The following is a 24,439-nucleotide window of genomic DNA, read 5'->3' as shown; positions in this document are numbered from 1 at the left end:
AGAGTTTGGCTTGAACTGGGATCTCATGTGTCTGTTTTTAACATTGTTTCTGAGAATACGGGCTTCAGAATCAGATGGACCCGATTTTGACTCTTCCTGCTAGTACCTATATTAGTATCACTTTGTGTAAATCAATCTCTCTGAACCTCAGTTTCCTTATCTGCAAAAAGATAATAAAAATCCTTTCAACTTATAGGGCTATTTGGAAAACTTACTGAAATAATAATTGTAAAGTGATGGCAAATAGTAAGTGTCTAATAAATGACCACCATTAAAATTATTTAATCATTTACTCCAATCTCTGTATGCTTCTCCTCTATAGGTATAGCTCTGGAGTCAACAGCTCATAGACAGAGGTTCTTTTGTAAGAGACTGGCCCAAATAATGTGCCAGGACCAAGGAAGAGAAGCACTTCATTTCAGAATTAAGAGCAAATGCATAGGACCCAGACTCCTTAGTAATGTTCTCCTTGAAAAAAAGCTTAGGCCAAGATAGACCACATTCTGGTCCACAAAACACACTGTAACAAATTTAAAAGAACTGAAATCATACAAAGTATGCTGTCAGAACACAAGGAAATTAAACTAGAAATCAGAAACATAAAGATAACTGGAAAAATCTCTAAATACTTGGAGATTAAGCAACACACTTTAAGTAACACATGGCTCAAAGAAGACATCGCAAGAGAAATTTTAAAATATTTTTTTCTTTCTTTCTTTTATTTTTTTGCGGTACGCGGGCCCCTCACTGTTGTGGCCTCTCCCGTTGTGGAGCACAGGCTCCAGACGCGCAGGCTCAGCGGCCATGGCTCACGGGCCCAGCCGCTCCACGGCATGTGGGATCCTCCCAGACCAGGGCACGAACCCGTGTTCCCTGAATCAGCAGGTGGACTCCCAACAACTGCGTCACTAGGGAAGCCCTAAAATATTTTTAACTAAATGAAAATACAACTAATTAAAATTTGTGGGATGTAGTGAAAGCAGCGTTTAGAGGGAATGTTACTGCTTTGAATGCACATACTAGAAAAGAAGAAAGATGTAAAATCAATAATTTAAACTTCCACTTTAGGAAACAAAAAGAAGAGCAAATTAAATCCAAAGTAAGCAGAAGAAAAGAAATGATCAAAATTAGAGCAGAAATCAGTGAGACTGAAAACAGGAAATCAACAGAGAAAAAAAAAAATCAATGAAATCAAAAGCTGGTTCTTTGAAAGGACCAATAAAATCAATAAACCTTTAGCCAGGCTAACAAAGAAAAAAAGAGGGAAGATACAAATTATTAATACCAGAAATGAAAGACAAGCTATCACTACTGATCCCATGGACACTAAAAGGATAGTAAAGGACTATTATGAACAACTCAAGGCCCACAAGTTTGATAAGCTAGGTGAAATGGACCAATTCCTTGAAAGACACAGACTACCAAAATTGACACAAGAAGAAACAGATGATCTGAATAGGCCTATATCTATTACACTGAATCAATCATTAAAAACCTCTTAAGACAGAAAGTGCCAGGCCCAGGTGGGTTCATTGGTAAATTCTACCAAACACCTAAGGAAGAAATTACACCAAATCTCCATAATCTCTTCAAGAAAACAGAAGTGGGACTGCTTCTGAGGCCAGCACTACCCTGATACCAAAACTGGACAAAAACATTGAAGAAAGGAGAACTACAGTCTAATATCTTTTATGAACACAGAAGTAAAAATGCTCAACAAAATGTTGGCAAATTGAATATAATAATGTATAAAAAAAAAGTTACACACTATGACCAAATGGGGATTTATTCCAGTAGGCAAGGCTGGTTAAACATTTCAAAATCAGTTAATAATATGATACATCACATCAACAGGATAAAGAAGAAAACTCATATGATCATATCAATAGATACAGAAAAGGCACCTGACAAACTCTAAAACCTATTTTTGATAAAAACTATCATCAAACTGGGAAGAGTGGGGAACTTCTCAAGTTGATAAACAATGTCTACAAAAAACCCATAGCTACATTTAAAGGTGAGAAACGACAGTTGACCCTAGAAAAACATATGCGTTTGAACGATGTGGGTCCATTAACATGCAGATTTTTTCAATAAATACGTATACAGTACTACATGATCTGCAGTTGGCTGAATCCAGGGTGTGGAACAGCAGATATGGAGGGCTGACTGTAAAGTTATACATGGATTTTCAACTGTGTGGGGGTCAGAGTCCCTTTCTCCCCACATTGTTCAAGGGTTAACTGTATATGCTTTCCCCCTAAGACTGGGAACAAGCAAGGATGTCTCCTCTCACCACTCCTCTTCAACACTGTACTGGAAGCCTACTTAATGCAATAAGACAAGAAAAGTAAGTAAGAGGTATACAGATTGGAGAAGAAGAGATAAAACTTTCTTTGTTCACAGATAACATAATTGTTTATGTAGAAAATCCCAAAGAATAAAACAACAAACAAGCAAAAAACAAAACCTCCTGGAACTATTAAGTGATTATATTAAGTTGCAAGAAGTCAACTGCTTTCTTATATGCCAGCAATGAATAAATGAATAAATGGAATTGGAATTTGAAATTAAAAATACAATATCATTTATATTAGCACCAAAAAAAATGAAAACCTTAAGTATAAATCTAACAAAACATGTACAAGATCTATCTGATGAAACAAATCACAAAAGATCTGAAAAAATATTGGAGAGATACTCCATGTTCATGGATAGGAATATTTAGCACTGTTAAGATGTCAATTCTTCCTAACTGGATCTATAGATTCAATGCAATCCCAGTCAAAATCCTAGAACATTACTTTGTGAATATCAAAAAAAACTGATTCTAAAGTTTATCTGGAAAGGCAAAAGATCCAGAATAGCCAACGCAATATGCAAAGAAAGAACAAATTTGGAGGACACTATCTGACGTCAAGACTTACTATAAAGCTACAGTCATCAAGATAGTGTGGCATTGGTGAAAGAATATGTCTATTCTAGATCTATGTCTAGACCTATTCTTGATCTATGTCTAGACCAATGGAACAGAAAAAAGAGATCAGAAATAAACCCACACAAATATAGTAAACTGATCTTTGACAAAGGAGCAAAGGCAATTCAATAGAGAACTGAATCTCTTCAAAAACAGTACTGAAACAACTGGATATCCATATACAAAACCATAAAATAAACCTAGACACAAACCTTACACTTTTCAAAAAATTAACTCAAATTGGATAGATCTAGACGTAAAACACAAAACTCTAACTCCTAGGAGATAATATAAGAGATAATCTAGGTGACCTTGGGCTTGGCAAAGACTTTTAAGATACAACACCAGAAGTACAATCCATGAAAAGAAAAAACTGACAAATTTTACTTCATTAAAATTAAAAACTTTTGCTCTGTGAAAGACACTGTTAAAGAGAATGAAGAGACAACAGTCTGGCAAAAAATCTTTGCAAAACACTTAACTGATAAAGGACTGGTATCCAAAATATACAAAGAACTCTTAAAACTCAACAATAACAAAAAACCCAATTAAAAAATGGGCAAAGGATCTAAACAGACACCTCACCAAAGAAGATATACAGATGGCACATAAGCATATGAAAAGATGCTCAACATCATTCCTCATCAGGGAACTGCAAATTAAAACAACAAAGAGAAACCACTACATGATTGTCAGAATCGCTGAAATCCAAAACACTGATAACACCAAATGCGGAACAGGATGTGAAACAACAGGAACTCCCATTCCTTGCTGGTGGGAATGCAAAATGGTACAGCCACTTTGGAAGACAGTTTGGCAGTTTCTTGCAAAACTAAACATACTCTTACCATATGATCCAGCAATCATGCTCCTTGGTATTTACACAAATGAGTTGAAAGCGTTATGTCCACACAAAACCTACACAGAGATGTTTATAGCAACTTTATTTGTAACTGCCAAACCTTAAAAGCAACCAAGATGTCCTTTAATAGGAGAATGGATAAGTAAACTGTGGTACATCCATACAATGGAATATTATTCAGTTCTAAAAAGAAATGAGCTATCAAGCCATGAAAAAACATGGAAGAAATTTAAGTATATATTATTAAGTGAAAGAAGCAAAAAGCTATATATTGTATGATTCTAAACTATATGTCATTCTGGAAAAGCCAAAACTGTGGACACAGTAAAGATCAGTGGTTGCCAGGAGTTTGGGGGGGAGAGAGGAATGTACAGGTGGAGCACAAGGAGACTTTTTTTGTCGCAGTGAAACTATTTTGTACAGTACTATAATGGTGGATCATGTCACCATATTTTTGGCAAAACCCACAGAATTTACAACACTAACAGTGAACCCTAATGTAAACTATGGACTTTGGGTGATAATGATGTTTCAAGGTTGGTTCATGGATTATAACAAACGTATCACTCTGGGGCAGGATGCTGATGGTGGGGGAGGCTATGGGTGTGTGGGGAGGGAGGAAGGTATATGGGAGCTGTCTGTACTTTCAACTTAATTTTTCTGTAAACCTAAGACTGCTCTAAAAAAAAGTCTATTAATTTAAAAAGAGAGAGAGAGAGAGAGCCCAAGACTCTCATTCATGTTCTAGGAAACGGTGGAAAGAGCGGCTGTCCATAAGCATACTGTTAGTCATAGCAGTTCACTTTCTACCTCACAACCACAGAGCTCTTCTTCTGGAGCCTCAGAGCAAAAGAGTAAATGAAGATTATTCTGACAAAAGACAAAATGAAAGGGAAAAGAAACTTGAATCCAGTGATCCTGGCCAACCATCAGAAAACAACCATGGAGGGCTTCCCTGGTGGCACAGCAGTTAAGAATCCGCCTACCAATACAGGACACGGGTTCGAGCCCTGGGCCAGGAAGATCCCACATGCCGCAGAGCAACTAAACCCGTGCACCACAACTACTGAGCCTGTGTTCAAGAGCCTGCGAGCCACAACTACTGAGCGCGTGTGCCACAACTACTGAAGCCTGTGTGCCTAGAGCCCGTGCTCCGCAACAAAGAGAAGCCAGCGCGATGAGAAGCCCGCGCACCACAACAAAGAGTAGCCTCCACTCACTGCAACTAGAGAAAGTCCGCGCATAGCAACGAAGACCCAATGCAGCCAAAAATAAATAAATAAATTTATATTAAAAACAAAAAACCTTCTCTTCTTTAAAAAAAAAAGAAAAAAGAAAACAACCATGGCAAAAACCAAACTGCTAAGTCTCATTCTCTGAGTCCTGTGTTCAACTTGCAGGCTGGAAGCCTTGGGAATGTGTCTAGGGATAAAATTTCAATAGTCATGACAGTCACATGGTAGGTGAGCTCTACCAAGTCTGCATACATCTTTCTACCTCTGCTTCTCTCAGACTCTTCTCTCCTGTTCCTTGGAAAGGAGAATCAGGGACCCTTTTTTCCAAAACAGCTTTTTAGGCTCTCTCCAAGATCTGTTCTAGGAGCAGGGATATGAAGAGTATGATTCAACAGTACAGTGAAAATATGCAACAATAGGAATCATTAGCAAATCTATCAGAAAAGCTAATTCGGGAGGTTAAAAAGGGCAAGTTACAAAGAAGGAAGCGATTAAATTGTATCTCAGTCCTATAAAATTGCTGCATTTGAGGCGGCCTAATTCAGAACAGCCGTCTGACTGTGCTGCTGCTGGGAAGGCAGAATAAGAATGGGGCTGGGGGCGAAAACACGCATCAGCCGAGAAACACAGTTACTCTTCTGCTTGGTTGTGATATGAAGCCAAGAACCAGCTTGCTAATTGGTCAGCAGAACTGAAACTAGAAACCCCAGGGCAGATCCAACTGAAGAACTAAGCAACTTTTCAAAATTCTTCTTAGAGAGCCAGCCACAAAAGACCACATATTGTATGATTCCATTTACATGAAATGTCTAGAATAGGCAAAGCAACAGTCAAAAAGTAGATCAGAAATTGCCTAGGGCTGGCGTGGGCAGGGGAAGTGGAGGGGGGAGGGGGAAGTGACTGCTAATGGGCATGGGGTTTTTTACAAGGTGATAAAAATGTTCTGAAATACATAGAGAGTGGCAATGATTGCACAACTCTGTGAATATACTAAACACCACTGAATTGTACACTTAAAATAGGTGAACTATACAGTATGTGAACTACATCTCAATAATGCTATTATTAAAAAACAGTATTCAATATAACTTTTGTTCAATTTATGAAGTAAAATATGGCAATTCCACTTTTGGTAGCCCTTCATACTTCTTTAATAATTTAAGAGTATTGGTGAGCATCTTTTTGTTCCATATTTGTTTACTGGCTCATTTTATTTCTTTTACTGTGCACTGCTTACCCGCACCTTTTGTGTATTTTTAAGTTTTTTTGTTTTTTTTATAGATTGTCTGAGTTCTTTGTAAATAATAAATTGGTTTCTGTCCATGAAAAATAAATTCTTAGAGCAATACAACACAGGATTATTTGGACATAAAAAGCATTCTTCATAAGTATATATTGAATGGCATCCTAGGAAGAATACTTATTCCTCTTTCCAGAAAGCTTTATTTAAATGCAGTCTTTAGGAACTTCCCTGGTGGATCAGTGGTTAAGAATCTGCCTGCCAATGCAGGGGACACGGGTTTGAGCCCTGGTCCAGGAAGATCCCACATGCCGCGGAGCAACTAAGCCTGTGCACCACAACTATTGAGCCCACGCACCTAGAGCCTCTGCTCTGCAACAAGAGAAGCCACCACAATGAGAAGCCTGTGCACCGCAACGAAGAGTAGCCCCCGCTCGCCACAACCAGAGAAAGCCCACACAGCAATGAAGACCCAATGCAGCCAAAAATAAATAAATAAATTTTTTTTTTAAAAATGCAGTCTTTAAATCTGTTCCATGAAGGAGTATATAACTAAGCATGTTGTAACTCTCACTTTATCACCTTATCACCAATTTAAAAAGTCTCATCCAAGATCATAGTCAACTATTCTATAGCCTGGGGACCTGGAAAGAGTTCCTGGTGGCAAATAACAAGACTTCCTCCAAGCGTAGATGTTTCTCTTAGTTCTCATTTATGGTTTTGACATTGAGGAAAATGACCAAACTATATGTAGTTTGTTTAAAAATAACAGCTTTATTATGATATAATTCACATATCATATAATTTACCTAATTAAAGCATATAATTTAAGGGGTTTTAGTATATTTCACAATTGTGCAACCATTATCAAAATCAAATTTACAACAACCGTCACTACTACCTAATTTCAGGATAGTTTCATCATTCCCTAGCTTCCAAAATACCTTACCCATTAGCAGCTACTCCCCTCCCCTCTGCCCCACTCCCTCCCTTGCCCTAAGCAAGGGAAGAGATTAGTGAATCTATTTTCTGTCTGTATAATTTTGCCTCTCTTGGACATTTCATATGAATGGAATCATACAATAAGTGGCTGTTTGTGTCTGGCTTCTTTCATTTAGCATAATTTTTTCAAAGTTCATCCATGTTTTAGCATTTATCAGTACTTCATTCCTTTTTATGGTCGAATAATGTTCCACTGTATGTTTTTATAACTGAACCACAGGTTCACATGAGATTAAGATAATAGTTTTTATTTATAGAAAACACACTGCATGGAACCTAGCAATCATAAAAGTGTTGAGGGAAACAGATTTATGTCCTTCCAAAGGAAGGAAAAAGTAGGCTTTCAAAGATCAATTCTGGCGTCTTCCCTGGTGGCGCAGCGGTTAAGAATCCGCCAATGCAGGAGACACAGGTTTGAGCCCTGGTCCTGGAAGATTCCACATCCCGCGGAGCAACTAAGCCCGTGTGCCACAACTACTGAGCCTGTGCTCTAGAGCCTGTGAGCCACAACTACTGAGCCCACATGCCACAACTACTGAAGCCCACACGAAGCCACCGCAATGAGAAGCCCGCCCGCTGCAACAAAGAGCAGCCCCTGCTCACCGCAACTAGAAGAAAGCCCACGCGAAGCAATGTAAACTCAACGCAGCCAAAAATAAATTAAAAACAAAACAAAACAAAACAATTCTGAATATATCACCTATAGCTGAAGCGAGTCTTTGCTTTTTTCTGAGGCTAAAATAAAAGATAAGAGGAGTATTAGGGGACATCATTTTCTGTAAAAACACCAAAATAAAACCCCACTACTCTGTTCTCTGTATCTACATGTTTGGTTTGGTTTGGTTTGGTTTGGTTTGTTCACTTATTTTTGTTTTATTTTTTATATGCCACACATGAGACTTATATAATGTTATAAACCAATGTTACCTCAATAAAAAATAAATTAAAACAAAAAAAGACTCCCCAAAATATCATATGGGTGACTATAATTATGACGTAGGAAATATTCTCAGTAAGGTATGTGGTCTATCAGACTTAGGCTGTTTAATAACTGCTCTAACTGGTCAATGAAACTGATGTTGAGATCAACCATTATATGGTAAAGGTCCGAAATATATATATACACACACACACACACACACACACACACACACACACATATAAAATTTTCCCCTCCCTCAGCTTCACTGTGCAGCTTGCAGGAACCTGCGCCCTCGGCAGTGAAAGTGTGGAGCCCTAACCACTGGACCACCAGAGAATTCCCAGGTCCGAAACATATTTAACATAAATTAAAGGGTAAGTATTTTGTAGATACAGATGTCATTGACTATATGTGTCCCTTTTTTTGGGGGGACCGCACCCTGCAGCTTGTGGGGTTTTTAGCTCCCCAACCAGGGATCGAATCTGGGCCCTAGGCAGTGAGAGCACGGAGTCCTAACCACTGAACCGCCAGAGAATTCCCGACTATACGTGCTCTTAGCAGGAATTGGGTCCCTAAACCAACATAATTTTATTGTCCAGTAAACTCCTAAAGGCTCTAAAGCTCCTGCTCATAAAAACAAGGGTAGCATTAGTCCACATACAAATCATGAACTTTAGGAGCAGACCCAAGAAAGATATTGTTGAGGTCAAAGGCATTAGATGAGGCCAACAAAATAATAAATTATATAGCCTGTGAACCCAACAAGGATATTAGTAAGGCCTGGAATACAGATACTGTGCAAGGAAGGGGAAAGAAACAGCTATGAAAGATTTCTACGCATCACAGTGTCGTCGAAATTTTTCTCAAAACAACAATTCAAACCAGGATTATGTGGCCATAGCAGAGTAAGCTTTGTAACAGGCCAAGAGGAGGAAGAGAAATTAACCTGATGGTCATTAGGGCCAGAGCAGTGGATAGAGTCTTCCTATCTGGAGTAAGTAGTACACAGAATCTGATATTAGCTTTTCTAAAAATTGTGGCAAAAAGCACATAACATAAAATTTACCATCTAAGCCATTTTTAAGTGTACAGTTAGTTACAGTTACAGTTCAGTAGTGTTAAGTATATTCACATTGTTGTGAAACAGAACTTTTTCATCTTACACTTACAAACCTGAAACTCTATACCCGTTAAACAACTTCCCTTTTCACTCTCCCCTCAGACCACAATTCTTTCTGTTTCTATGAATCTGACTACTTTAGATACCTCATATAAGTGGAAACACGTATGTAGTATTGGCATTCGTTTTTAATGTGTCTTAAAAGAGAGAATGCACAGTGCTTCCCTGGTGGTGCAGTGGTTAAGAATCTGCCTGCCAATGCAGGGGAGATGGGTTCGAGCCCTGGTCCGGGAAGATCCCACATGCCGCAGAGCAACTAAGCTCGTGTGCCACACTACTGAGCCTGAGCTCTAGAGCCCGCGCGCCACAATTACTGAAGCTCATATGCCACAACTACTGAAGCCCGTGCGCCTAGAGCCCGTGCTCCGCAACGAGAAGCCACCGCAATGAGAAGCCCGCGCACCGCAACGAAGAGTAGCCCCCACTCGCTGCAACTAGAGAAAGTCCGCACGCAGCAACGAAGACCCAATGCAGCCAAAAAAAAAAAAAAGTAAAATAAAATAAATAAATTTATATAAAAAAAAGAATGCACGACTAGATAGCGCACACATAAAGTCATTCACAGACATGGTGTGAAATCAGTCATATTCAAACCTACAGGTGGTCCTTAGGTCTGATGGGAGAATGTAACTTCTAGGCCTGGCATGGCCATTTCCCCTTAAAAAGCCATTCCAAAAAAAAAAGTCATTCAAAGAGGTCAAACAGAGCACAGGGCTCATGCCAATAGTCCTAGAAAGCTCCAGAAAGTCCAAAGGTGGTGGGGCTGCCACAAGACTACTTTGCTTCCCAATTCAGAGATCGTCAATGATTAAATCACGGTGCCTTGTTGGTACCAGTGTCAGCAGGAGTTCAGCAAAGCATCACCAGCCTAAAGCAAAGGAGTAAGCTGCTCTTCACTGGGTCCTCACTCCTTCCTCCTATCACATTAAAACCCAGGATTAATCTTGACTGTTGGCAGGGTGACTGGTACCTGCTAGCTCTCTGAAGTCAAGCTAAGATGCTCCTGCGTGGGTAGATGAAGACGCTGAGGCCTGTTTTCATCACCCATTCTGTAGACCTCCCCTTCTTCGATATGTATGTCCTAATGAAGCAATTATCTACACTTACACTAATGATGTAATTGGGAAAAGTAATTATGAAAGCAGAACATCCATTTTCAAAGAAATGAATATCATTACCTTTCTTCCACCCACAAACATTATTTAAGACAAACACAAATAAGCTCACAAGAACACATGCTACCGAAAGATATTTAGGAACAGCATTCCAAACCCCAATGTGTTCAGGAGAAACGGAGGAAAAAAAAGCCCAACAACCGCAAAACAAAAACAAAAAACCTTGCGTTGACTCCCACCAGGCAGGGATTTCCTCAAAGCCTCTACTTCTGACTGAAGACATGCAGGTGGATGAGAGTATTAAGAATTACTCTACCTCCACTTCCACATCCCCCACAACCTGGCATTTCCTATATTTAGGTCCTAGCAACCTCTGCTGCTGGAAGGACACTGGCTTAGGCAGGTCCCCGAGTGAAGCCAGGAAAGGAGTCCGGAAAGCTGTCATCATCTCACCGTTGCACAACGGGGCTGCTTACAGTGGGTGCCTGAGCAGCAGACGGATGGGCAGAGATGCGGTGGGGGGAGGCGGGGAAAAGTACTGAGGGAGATAAGAGGTGAGAGAGAAAGATAAAGAGAGCGACTGACCGACTCAAACACTGAACAGCTCTCACCAATCACCTGTCTTAGATTGCTGAGGCTCCTGCGGCTTTTATTGTTTGGTGGAAGCACAAGTGAGAAGAATTGGACCAGAGGGTCTTGGGCTTGTCAGCAGCAGGAGGGAAACGACCTTTACTGCTGCAAAGAGGATGCAAATTTCAAAAGCCTAAAATCTGCAATGAAGGGAAATGGAAATGTGCTGAACGTGGGTTTGACTGGCAGCTTTCCTCATCTGCCGATCACAGGGTAATAAACACTGGGAGATGGCAGAAATGAAGACAAATGCTTTCAGCAGCACCATTCCCCACCCGCCCCTCCTCTTACGCCCCCACTCAGCACATGACAAGAGAGTTAAAGCAAGAAAATAAATCAGCTTCTCAACCAACTCTTTTGTTAAAACTTTCCTTACAGGCCACCTACACGTGAATTATTGCTCTATGAGCCTACATTCTCATTAGGAGGCCCAGTTTGTAAAGGGTGAAAAGCTCCTGTCAAATCACACCTGTACATTTCGGGGTACGGCATTACTGGGCTGAGTCAGTTGGGGCCAGCATATAAGAAAGAGGCCACAGGCTGCTCCCAGAGGGGAAGGCACAGAGGCCCCAAGCCTCTGAGACTCTAACTCAAGCCTGGCTCACTCAGTTTAGAGGAGACTCGAGCTCCAAGGACAGCATGGTGTCACTTCACTGCAATCACTGCCACATTACTATTTACCCAGGGACAGAAAGGCTGAGTAAGCTCTGAGGGCCAACAAAGAAGCCCCTTGGGCTTGGAGGGCAAAGGTGAAGTTAGATCAAAAAGTGGACACAGAATACAATACTCAGTCTTGACTGCCGACTTCACTTTCACTTTGGAGTGAAGGAAACATCTATAAGGTCGAGGATCATATGGGTTTCCTGCAAGTTAGTGCAAGGGAAATATTGCATATTTTAGGACTTGCGACACTGAGATAAAGCATCCAGCTGACTTAGTTTTTGTAAAGGGACTAGGGTTTTTTGAGTAAGGTCAAAAGGTTAGTAATTCCTAATCCATGTGGCGGCAGCTGCTTAAAGGAAGATGGTTGAGCATTTTGTAAAAACTACATCCTGATTATGCTAAAAGTGAGCCTGACAAAAATCTTAGTAACTAGATCCTTTAAGATACTCAAAAAGACATTCTGTCCTACTGGCCCAGCCTGGCTGTTTTTTTCCAGATCAGAGGTGGAAAAAAGATTCTAGACCTTTGTTCTAAAGTGCAGGCACCAACTGGTGGAAAGTCTGGAGCAAAAATAAGTGGGAGAGACCTTGGTAAATGGGCCTGTTTCAAACCACAAACTGCTCGGAAACATGAGTAGTCCCCAGAGCCAGGCATGTGCTCTGGGATCCTGGGAGAACAACACTTGTCACATAAAGATAGCTAATTTGAAATAGTTTCTAATTAAAATCCACTGTTCAGACATTAATATCAGGCACAAAGTGGAAAAGCATTATTAACAAGCCCCATATTGAGATACTGCTTAGAAGGATGCACCTAGAAGCTAGACAACAATCTGGATAAAATCTAAATAAAATCTCACCTCCTTCTGGAAGCTTTTCAGAATTAGGGAGAAATCCCTCCCCACACAGCATTAGCCATTTTCATAACACAAAACATTTGTCATCTTGTAGGTTACCTGTATATAAAGTCTGCAATGAGTTCAAGTGTTTATATCTCTGTGTACACTTAGCCATCAATTTTCAGTTGATACTGCCTGGTCTCTTTCTTCTTTAAGATAGTGAACTCCTTGAGAGAAGGGGGTCAACTTTTCACTTAAATTTTAAATATTGTACAGTCGCAGAACTTAGAATTTTGCCATTCATACAGTTACAAAGCGTGAGGAGCACCAATGGGAGCTGCAAGGAAGGTCACTGCTAGCCTTATGAACTGTCCTTCCACAAGTGAGAAGACATGCCCTAGACAGTCCTTACTATCTATATCTATTATAGGGACAGGCTGAATTATAAAGAACCAAATCATATGTTAATTTTCAGTCCAGTATATACATCCAGGAATGGGACTAAGCAATTACAGTTTGCAAAAAGAGCATGTCTTTAATTATAAATAAACTGAAACATCCATCGAGAAAAAAACAGCTTAACAAACTATGGTCAATTATACTATGGAACACCATTCAGCCATCCAAGAGAATAAAGTAGATCTATATGTACCGACACAAAAAGATGTCCTTGATATATTGTTCTGTATGATCCCATCTCTATAAAAAAACAAAATGAAGAAAAAAATAGGTATATAAATATATATGTGTGTGATGAGGCATAGAGAAAAATTTGGAAAGATATACTCCAAAGATGGTGAACTCCTTGAGAGAAAGGGGTCAACTTTATACTTAAATTTTAAATACTGTACAGTCGCAGGACTTAGAATTCCCTTTGGGGAATGGGACTGAGGATAAGAGTGGTGAGGAGAGACTTAAGCATTTTACAGTACATATTTTGATATTAGCTGAATTACAATGGACCTGTTTGGTTTTGGGGTTTGTTTTTTTTTGCGGTATGCGGGCCTCTCACTGTCGTGGCCTCTCCCGTCACGGAGCACAGGCTCCGGACGCACAGGCTCAGCGGCCATGGCTCACGGGTCCAGCCGCTCCGCGGCATGTGGGATCCTCCGGGACCGGGGCATGAACCCGCGTCCCCTACATCAGCAGGCGGACTCCCAACCACTGCGCCACCAGGGAAGCCCAGTTTTTGGGTTTTTTAAAACAAGATTTAAAAGGGAAAACAGGAAGAGTGAGAAGTTACCTTTATAATGATCTATGGAAAACTTGTACGTTTTACCATTTAATATCCCCTATATTCAACATATACATTTATTTGTTCTATGAAGCTAACTAGTTGAAGGACTTGAGAAAAACTCCTTGATCCTGGGTTTGCAATAAAATTCAAAAACCTCAAGTTTTCCATTTTTACCAAGTGACAGTCAGAATGATACTCTGAGATGCCCTTCATACATCTAAGAAGAGGGTTATGTCTTTGGTAACCAATAAATCTGTGCTATTTGACTAAAAAGGAGTCAGAACAATTCCACCTCTGGGTGAATATCTTACAAAAAATGCTACAGATGTACACAAGGACATATGTCAAGGAAGTTCAAGGCATGTTGTTATAGTAAAAATCTAGAAAGTTTCATGTTCTCCAATAGGGAATAATGTATATAAATGAATACTAGGCAACAATTAAAAGGAACAAACCAAATCAATCAAACTGTGTCATTGTGGATTGATGAAAAACATAATATTGAATTATAAAAGTTGTAAAAATGATACATATGGTATGATACCATTTATAAAAATACAACTCTTAAAACACAAAGCAGGGCTTCCCTGGTGGCGCAGTAGTTAAGAATACACCTGCTAATGCAGGAGACACAGGTTCGAGCCCTGGTCCGGGAAGATCCCACATGCCGCGGACCAACTAAGCCCATGCGCCACAGCTACTGAGCCTGTGCTCTAGAGACCGCGAGCCACAAGTATTGCAGCCCGTGTGCCTAGAGCCCATGCTCCAAAACAAAGAGAAGTTTCCGCAATGAGAAGCCTGCACACTGCAACAAAGAGTAGCCCCTGCTCGCCGCAACTAAAGAAAGCCCGCGCCCAGCAATGAAGACCCAACGCAGCCAAAAATATAAATAAATTAAAAAAAACAAACACAAAGCAATGATATTTTACTAACATATTAAGTTATAAAAGAGGGACTGCAATTATATAAACCAAATTCATGATAGAGGCTGCCTCTAGGTAGAACGGGAAATATAATTATGGAAGTCAAAGGGAACTTCGACTTTATCTAAAAAGATTTTATTTTTAAGAATTGAGGGGGGTGCTCGCTTCGGCGGCACATATACTAAAATTGGAACAATGCAGAGAAGATTAGCATGGCCCCTGCGCAAGGATGACACGCAAATTCGTGAAGTGTTCCATATTAAAAAAAAAAAAAAAAAGAACTGAGGGGGGAAATTCCCTGGAGGCCCAGTGGTTAGGGCTCCCCGCTTGCACTGCAGGGGGCATGGGTTCGATCCCTGGTTGGGGGAACTAAGATCCTGCATGCTGCGTGGCAGCCAGAAAAAAAAAAAAAGGAATTGAGGCAAGCAGGGCAAACTGTTAACAACTATTAAATCTTGGTGTGGCGGCACAGATGCTTGTTATATATGTGTGTGCCTGTATGTATGTATTTATACTTCTTTATATTAAAAAAATTTCTCACTATTGAAGGGAGGGAGAAAGGGGATAGGAAGGAAGTAAACAAGCAAGAAGCTGGGGACACAAGGTAAAGACCTTTATTTTAAATGCTTCCCCACAATCTCAAGCCTTGTCCAACAAAGAACGGGTGAGGCAGTAATTGGCTAAAGTGAAATACTCTGGGATGTGGAGTCCCACTAAATTCCAAAGGTGGGCAGAGATAGCCATATTCCGTTTACTTGGAATTCTTGACATGAAAGATTTCTCCCACAGAAACATATCCTGTGTCTCACTGAATCAAGTTTATACCAAGTAAAGCCTGAGCTACTGCACTGGTGAAACCATCCAGCAGGCAGCTATGAATGGCATATGGTCACACAAACTTTGTACCCAACAAAAGCGGAGGCTCTAAGGCCATAGGCTTCCTGCGTTCACACTAGGAACAGTCTGTCTGCACAGATGAAATGTACAAACAGATGCCCAGCCCTAAGCTTTTCTCTTAGATGCCACCTTAAAACATCTTACCAGGGCTTCCCTGGTGGCACAGTGGTTGAGAGTCCGCCTGCCAATGCAGGGGACACGGGTTCATGCCCCAGTCCGGGAAGATCCCACATGCTGCGGAGTGGCTGGGCCCATGAGCCATGGCCGCTGAGCCTGCACGTCCAGAGCCTGCGCTCCGCAACGGGAGAGGCCACAGCAGTGAGAGGCCTGCGTACCACCAAAAAAAAAAAAAAAAAAAAATCTTACCTTGAAGAAACCTAAGATTTATTTTTAATGTCAGGTTAGATAAATTTCTGAGACAGGCCTGTGGCAAAATTCTAGTTTTTGAAAGGGATATTTCACAAGGGAAAGCAAAGGAGTTTAAGATATGTTTTAGTCTCTTCCTTTCTGCCAGAGCTGCTGAGATAAACTCCTAAGGAAACACTGGGCCTGCTATCACTCTTCAGGGATGCCTGAAAGCCAGTGAGCATGATGGTACCCTTACCTTTTAAAGACGAACTCTGTCCGTAGTCATCATAAAGAATGCATGACAACATGCAAACTTCTCTATAGGCCACTTAGGGTGTGAGTAAGTAACATCATGAAAGAATCTTGCAGTTATCACTAAGCTATGGGCCCTTGTCCTTTACAAAACCATCTATCTATCTTCCTCTCCACTCTCCTCACTCCAATCCATCTTTTTTTTTTTTTTTTTTTTTTTTGCGGTACGCAGGCCTCTCACTGTTGTGGCCTCTCCCATTGCCGAGCACAGGCTCCGGACGCGCAGGCTCAGAGGCCATGGCTCACGGGCCCAGCCGCTTCGCGGCATGTGGGATCTTCCCGGACCGAGGCACGAACCCGTGTCCCCTGCATCGGCAGGCGGACTCTCAACCACTGTGCCACCAGGGAAGCCCTAAAAGCAGAGTTTTGATTGTGTCACTCATCTGCTCAAAAATCTCTAATGGCTCCTCGTTGCCTAAACTGAGCTTGGTTCCTTGGTTTGTTATTCAAGGCCCTCAACAATCTGTCTGCCATCTACATTTCTGTGCTTATCTCTTACTGCTCATTAGTCATGTGTTTCTGGAAATATGTTTTAAATATATCTCCACTTTTATACTTTGCTTCATACTGTTCCTACTATCTAGACTCTTTCCTCTCTCTCCTAACAAATGTTTCCTAAAATTCCCCCAACCCCCGTCCCTGATCAAGGACTCTCCCAATCCCTTTTTCCAAGAAGTCTACTGATCTCATTAACCTGACATGATCCTCTCTTTGGAAGCCCCATAGCATTTTGATTCTCTCTCTTATTCTGTCATATTCCTTTTGCTCTATCTCCTACCCTCCTGTCCAGGCAGGACTCTGCCATTATTCAGTCCACTTAAGACAAGTACAAAATTCAGTCCACCAGAGGTCCAACTCAAAATCTGTAAGCCAAGTATACTTGCTCTGTTCCTGCTCAACACTTTCCCTGGACCTGAATCCCCACACTACATTATAAATAGGTTCCCTGTTTGTTTTTTGGCCACATCATGCGGCTTGCAGGATCTTAGTTCCCTGACCAGGGGATTGAACCCGGGCCCCCAGCAGTGAAAGAGTCGAGACCTAACCACTGGACTACCAGGGAATTCCCATAAATAGGTTCTTTTGACAGGAAGACAACACATGATTTTCTCATCTTTGTATGAAATATCTTGATGCTCTGCCACAGAAGGTGTGCGATAACTCTGTATTAAGCACAGAAACAAAGGTTTCTTTGACTATGTGTAGACTCTTACTACTATATTGTTAGCGGAGTACGGACTATCTTAAATCCCTGTGAGAGACTTAAGTACCTCTCAGTCCTTGTGCCCTAGAAATAGCACTTTGCACAAACCACACAGTTGCAACTCAGTTTGTTGCCTTGGAGCCAGAGTACCTTTGGCTTTGAGAAATATCCATTCAACCAGCAGAAGGACACCTCCAGAATTCCTAAAACCACTTTTGTTTGATTTCTGAACTCTAGGAAAGTACCCAACCTCTGGAAATCTACAAAATACAGTACTCAGGGCACTAAGAAATTGATGGTTACATGCAGGAGAAACACTCTAGGAATTTACTTCCTTCTTAACTGCAGCCAAAACAAAGCAGGGGTGGCCAGGTTTTCCACTGCAAGCTGGTTTAAGGTTAAAAAGTTTCTGCCTTTGGCCTCTGGAGGATCTGAGCTGGGAGCACGGTGTCCCCTTTGTCTGCCTCTGCAAGGCTCTTGCCTTGAGGCCAAGAGGATTACCACAGCCATTTCATGCTCTGAAAAGTCAGAAAAGGCGAGATGGGGAGCTTTTCACTCAAGGAAATGCCTAGTAGCCAGAGATAGTTCTGTTTCTGTTGAAAAGATAAGCGGGGATGCTGAGGTTAAAAAGCAAAATTTCCAACAATGCTTAATGAAAGGTTTGGAGACAATGTACAGAATTAGGCAATGGGATAAACTCCAAGAAGAGGGGAGCAGGTGCCAGAGCAGAAATGCAGCAAAGAATCAGCACCAGACAGTTCATGCATTCAAATTTCCATGTATTTAAAATGTCATCAGGAAGCCCTAGGAGTACAGACTTGATGTAGCAATTAGGGGATACAGGCTTATCCCTCTTGGCACAAAATACCCACAAATAAGCTCTTAGGGTAAAAGTCAAAAGAAAGTAGAAAGGAAAGCTTTACCATAAAAAATTGAGCAGCTGCTACACTCTGTTAACTACAGACCTTCTTATGAAGAGGTAGCCTAAACTCAACTACTGTATTCAAAGGCATAGAGCTCCCACGGCCCAGACTGGGTTTTAAACACTGGGTCTATAGACAGTCTTCAGGAGCTCCAAGAAACCACTGAAATAGCAAATTAAATTTTGTGTGTGTGTGCGCGTCACTGTATTAAGTGGGTTTTGTTTTCTATATTTTATGGTGCTCTGATATCTTGGGGGCCACACAGACTGATAGACTGCCCCTCCCTGTATTAGTTAATTCCTAGAGATAGCAAACAATTGCCTACAAGCATGCAAACCAGCCAATCCAGATTCCACACCCTCAACCAATATATCCTCTGCCCTAAATCACCATCTATGTTGTTTTATAAAAACAGGCACACTGTGCCAACCAATGACAGTATCACCAGCAAAGAGATAAAACCTTGGCTTTCAACCTCACTAAGGCTGACAGAGATAGAGTTTTAGACTAAAAGTACGGAGTCCTGAGACATGCCCAGAATAGAGTAGTGATCTCAAACCAGAGGCTTTTTGATGGCTGAATGAGAACTGAATATTAAACATATATCTATCAAACATACATAGTGGAAGATGTACATAAAATGGTAATATGATGTCCTTCTTGCTTGGCTGAAGCCAATAATCCAGTTGGGGAGATAAGAGTTATGTCAAAAACATTACAGGGGCTTCCCTGGTGGCACTGTGGTTGAGAGTCTGCCTGCCGATGCAGGGGACACGGGTTCGAGCCCTGGTCTGGGAAGATCCCACACGCCGCAGAGCAACTAAGCCCGTGAGCCAAAACTACTGAGCCTGCGCGTCTGGAGCCTGTGCTCCTGCTCCGCAACAAGAGAGGCTGCAATAGTGAGAGGTCCGCGCACTGCGATGAAGAGTGGCCCCCGCTTGCCACAACTAGAGAAAGACCTCGCACAGAAACGAAGACCCAACACAGCCATAAATAAATAAATTAAAAAAAAAATAATCCATCTTAGAAATTATCTTAAAAAAAAAACATTACAAACAAGAAAAGGCCACTTAAGTGTCTAATGAATGGTACAGATGACTAGAGCCACAGCTGTTTAGGAAAGGTCACTGGGCTTGGGGAGGGGAAACCAGGAAAGCTTAGGGAAGAAATAGGAGCTAGGGCTTAAAGGAAGGAGGAAAGGATTTGGAAAGGAGGAGAGGGGGAGAATGATTCAAGGAAGAAAGAGGCTACTGCTCAAGGTGATTCAGGGTTCAAGGGCTAATATCAGTTCAGTGGGAAGCAAAGGCTCATATAAAGCAGAATATAATATAAGGCTTAAAAAATGACAAGGAATTTGTCATCTGTACAGCAGGAAATAGAAACTCTTTGAAATTTTTTGAGTAAGGGAATTACAAGGTGGATAGCTTTTAAATTTCAATTTTTATCAAAATACTACATACACATAATTTTAAAAGTTAAAGAGTATTACAAGGCTAATAAAGTTAAAGAGCAGCCTCCTGCTCCATCCTCTCCCTTGATTTCTGCTCTCCAGAAGCAATTACTTTCCAAATCTTTTAGCTGTTTTTCTTCTGATAATTAACTGTCATATTTCTGCTGTTACTAATTTTTCAATTTCAGCAATTATCCACTGGCTTCCTAAGATGGGAAATGATTTCTCCTGCTCTCTTTCCTCCCTCATCCTACCAAAATAGTTATACCCCATTTTTAGGTTAAATAATGTTAATTATTTACAGTATTATGACTATATAAATATTCATAGCATACAGGAATAGTATAATAAATTTATATTGCCTTTCACATACAATTTTGTTTCTTCTGGAGGAGAAATGTTGTCGTAAGTTGCTAGTCGTAACCCTTCTTTTCCCATTCTCTTTATACAATGAGCAAACGGAAACGGAATATAGGTAGCTGGGGTGAAGTAATAACCCACAAAAATTTACAGGCCTAGCACCTGGGCATCAAGAAGAATGTTGGTAAAATTACTAAAAATAGGGAATGGGAGAAAGTTTGGCTTTCAACGTATTAAACATAAGAAGGTTGTGGGCCATTCAAAGTGGAAAGAATTTAGAAAAATGTCTGAGGGGCTTCCCTGGTGGTGCAGTGGTTAAGAATCCGCCTGCCAATGCAGGGGACATGGGTTCAAGCCCTGGTCCAGGAAGATCCCACATGCCGAAGAGCAACTAAGCCCGTGCACCACAACTACTGAGCCTGCACTCTAGAGCCCGCGAGCCACAACTACTGAGTCCGCGTGCCACAACTACTGAAGCCCGTGTGCCTACAGCCCATGCTTCACAATAAGAGAAGCCACCACGACGAGAAGCCCGTACACAATGAAGAGTAGCCCCCCGCTCGCCGCAACTAGAGAAAGCCTGTGCGTGGCAATGAAGACCCAACGCAGCCAAAAATACATAAATTAATTAATTATGAAAAAAGAAAAATCTCTGAGTTATTTTCATAAAAGTGATAACTCAGAAAACTGAAGAAGACCAAAGTAAACAGGAGAGCTAGAGTAGATCTGGTACAGGAGAAAAGGGAAGCCAGGAAAGGAAAGCTTTCAAAAAGGAAAGTGATCAAAGGAAGTTACTGTTGAAGAGAGGTCAGTTTCTCAAAAAGTTAAACACAGAGTTATCATATGAAGCAGCAATTCCATTCCTAGGTATATACCAAAGATAACTGAAAACATATGTCCGCACAAAAACTTGTATATGAATGTTCATAGCAGCATTATTCAAAGAGTGGCAACGGTTCAAATGTCCATCAGCCGACAAATGGATAAATAAAATATGGTATATCCATATACAATGGAATATTATTTGGCCACAAACAGAAGTGAAGTACTGACACATGCTATAACATGGAGTAACACTGAAAATATTACGCCAAGTGAAAGAAACCACACACAAAAAGCCATGTATTGTATGACTCCATTTATATGAAATGTCCAGGGGAGGCAAATCCACAGAGACAGAAAGTAGTTGCCAGGCCCTGTGTGGGAAGAGAGGAATAGGAAGTGACTGCTAATGGGTATGGAGTCTCTTTTTTGGGTGATGAAAATGTTCTGGAATTACATAGTGGCAATTGTTGCACAATTCTGTGAATATGCTAAAAACCACTCAATTGTACACATTGAAAGGGTGAATTTTATATGTGAATTATATCTCAATTAATAAAGAGAGAAGTCCTGGAAAAAGTCATTAGTTTGGGGGACAAGTCACTGTGAAGGAACAAAAAAATATAAGAGATCATCCACTTTCTTATAAATGAAGTTGAGAGCAGGTCAATACAGCCAAAGAAAAGAGGATATCTAAAAAATTGCTTAAAACACTCAGCCTAAACTATATATTCTTCAACTGTCTGTCCCAAGGATTTGAATAAGCTCTAAAATCACATTAGTAAGGAATGGAGAAAAGATTTTGTCAGCTGTTAATTAATTCAATAAATATGCATTAAGTGGTAACAATATATAAGCATAGGAACTTATCCAAAATGTAAATATTTATAATGTAAGGTGGATCAGGAAAAGAAATTTGATCCTAAACCTGGACCATTCAGTTTACTTAAAAAAACATGACTGCTGTATCCCCAGGGCATAGGATGCTGAAAGGTACACAGAAAGCCCTCAGACATTTGTTGAATGAAGCAACAATGTTGGTTGAACAATGTTGCCTTCTTAAAGTGGTTCTGTGCACTCTAAGAACAATGGGTGATAAAACTGATAGGAATGTGCAGAGACTTAAGAAAACAATAGAAAAGATCAATGAAACTAAAAGCTGGTTCTTTGAAAAGATGAACGAAATTGATAAACCTTTAGCCAGACTCATCAAGAGAAAAAGGGAGAGGGTCCAAATCAATAAAATCAGAAATGAAAAAGGAGAAGTTACAACTGACACCACAGAAATATAAAGAATCATAAAAGACTACTATGAGCAACTATATGCCAATAAAATGGACAGCCTAGGAAAAAATGGACAAATTCCTAGAAAGGTAAAATCTCCCAAGACTGAAACAGGAAGAAACAGAAAATATGAACAGACCAATTACCAGTACTAAAATTGAATCAATAATTTTAAAATTCCTGACAAACAGAAGTCCAGGACCAGACGGCTTCACAGGTGAATTCTACCAAACATTTAGAGAAGAGTTAACACCTATCCTTCTGAAACTATTCCAAAAAAATGCAGAGGAAGGAACACTTCAGAACTCATTCTATGAGGCCAGTATTATTACCCTGATACCAAAACCAGACAAAGATATCACAAAAAAAGAAAATTACAGGCCAATACCACTGACCAACACAGAGGCAAAAATCCTCAACAAAATACTAGCGAACTGGCTCTCACAATACCTTAAAAGATCATACATCATCATCAAGTCAGATTTATTCCAGGGATGCAAGGATTTTTCAATATCTGCAAATTGATCAACTTGATGCACCACATTAACAAACTGAAGAATAAAAACCATATGGTCATCGCAATAGATGCAGAAAAAGCTTTTGATAAATTCAATATCCATTTATGATAAAAACTCTTCAGAAACTGGGCATAGAGGGAACATAACTCAACATAATAAAGGTCATATATGACAAACCCACAGCTAACATCATACTCAATGGTGAAAAGCTGAAAGCATTTCCTCTAAGATCAGGAACAAGACAAGGATGTCCACTCCAGCCACTTTTATTCAACACAGTTTTAGAAGTCCTAGCCACAGCAATCAGAGAAGAAAAAGAAATACAAGGAATCCAAATTTGAAAAGAAATAAAACTGTCACTGTTTGCAGATGACATGATGCAATACATAGAAAATTCTAGAGATGCAACCAGAAAATTACTAGAGCTCATCAATGAATTCTGTAAAGTTGTTGGATACAAAATGAATAAATCTATTGCATTTCTATATACTAACAATGAAACATCAGAAAGAGAAATTAAGGAAACAATCCCATTTACCATCAAAAAGAATAGAATACCTAGGGATAAACCTACTGAAGGAGGTGACAGACCCCTGCACTCCGAAATCTGTAAGACGCTGATGAAAGAAATTGAAGATGACACAAACAGATGGAAGATGTACTGTCTTCTTGGATTGGAAGAATCAATATTGTTAAAATGACAATACTACTGAAGGCAATCTACACATTCAATGCAATCCTATCAAATCACCAATGGCACTTTTCATAGAACTAGAACAAATTTTTTTTAATTTGTATGGAAAAAACAGAAGACCCCAAATAGCCAAAACAATCTTGAGAAAGAAGAACAGAGCTGGAGGAATCATGCTCCCTGACTTCAGACTATATTACAAAAGTACAGTAATCAAAACAGTATAGTACTGGCACAAAAACAGACATATAGATCAATGGAACAGGATAGAAAGCCCAGAAGTAAACCCACACACTTATGGTCAATTAATCTATGATAAAGGAGGCAAGAATATACAATGGACAAAAGACAGTCTCTTCAATAAGTGGTATTAGGAACACTGGACAGTTACATGTAAAAGAATGAAATTAGAACACTTTCTACGCTATATACAAAAATAAACCCAAAATGGATTAAAGACCTAAATGTAAGACCAGATACTATAAAACTCCTAGAGGAAAAACATAGGAAGAACACTCTTTGACCTAAATCACAGTAATATTTTTTTGGATCCGTCTCCTAAAGTAATGGAAATAAAAACAAAAATAAACAAATGGGACCTAATTAAACTTAAAAGCTTTTACACAGCAAAGGAAACCTTAAACAAAGTGAAAAGATAACCTATGAACTGGGAGAAAATATTTGCAAACCAGGCTACTTAGAAGGGATTAATTTCCAAAATATACAAACAGCTCATACAGCTTAATATTAAAAAAAAAAAATCAAAAAATGGGCAGAAGACCTAAACAGACATTTCTCTGAAGAAG

The 24,439-nt window shown here is 40.1% G+C and overlaps 1 protein-coding gene and 1 non-coding gene across 10 annotated transcripts in view; one reads left to right on the top strand and one right to left on the bottom strand.

The window, feature by feature from the left end:
- Positions 1-24,439, bottom strand: part of AMBRA1 (autophagy and beclin 1 regulator 1) — a 175,916-nt gene that overhangs the window by 49,086 nt on the left and 102,391 nt on the right. The window lies entirely within an intron of this gene.
- On the top strand, positions 14,982-15,088 carry LOC132526639 (U6 spliceosomal RNA). Its single transcript, XR_009542630.1, has one exon. It is a non-coding gene; the product is annotated as a U6 spliceosomal RNA (small nuclear RNA).

This window comes from Lagenorhynchus albirostris, chromosome 9 (assembly GCF_949774975.1).
Source record: "Lagenorhynchus albirostris chromosome 9, mLagAlb1.1, whole genome shotgun sequence".
NCBI classification, from domain to species: Eukaryota; Metazoa; Chordata; class Mammalia; order Artiodactyla; family Delphinidae; genus Lagenorhynchus; species Lagenorhynchus albirostris.
This window is presented reverse-complemented; position numbering and strand designations above follow the sequence as displayed.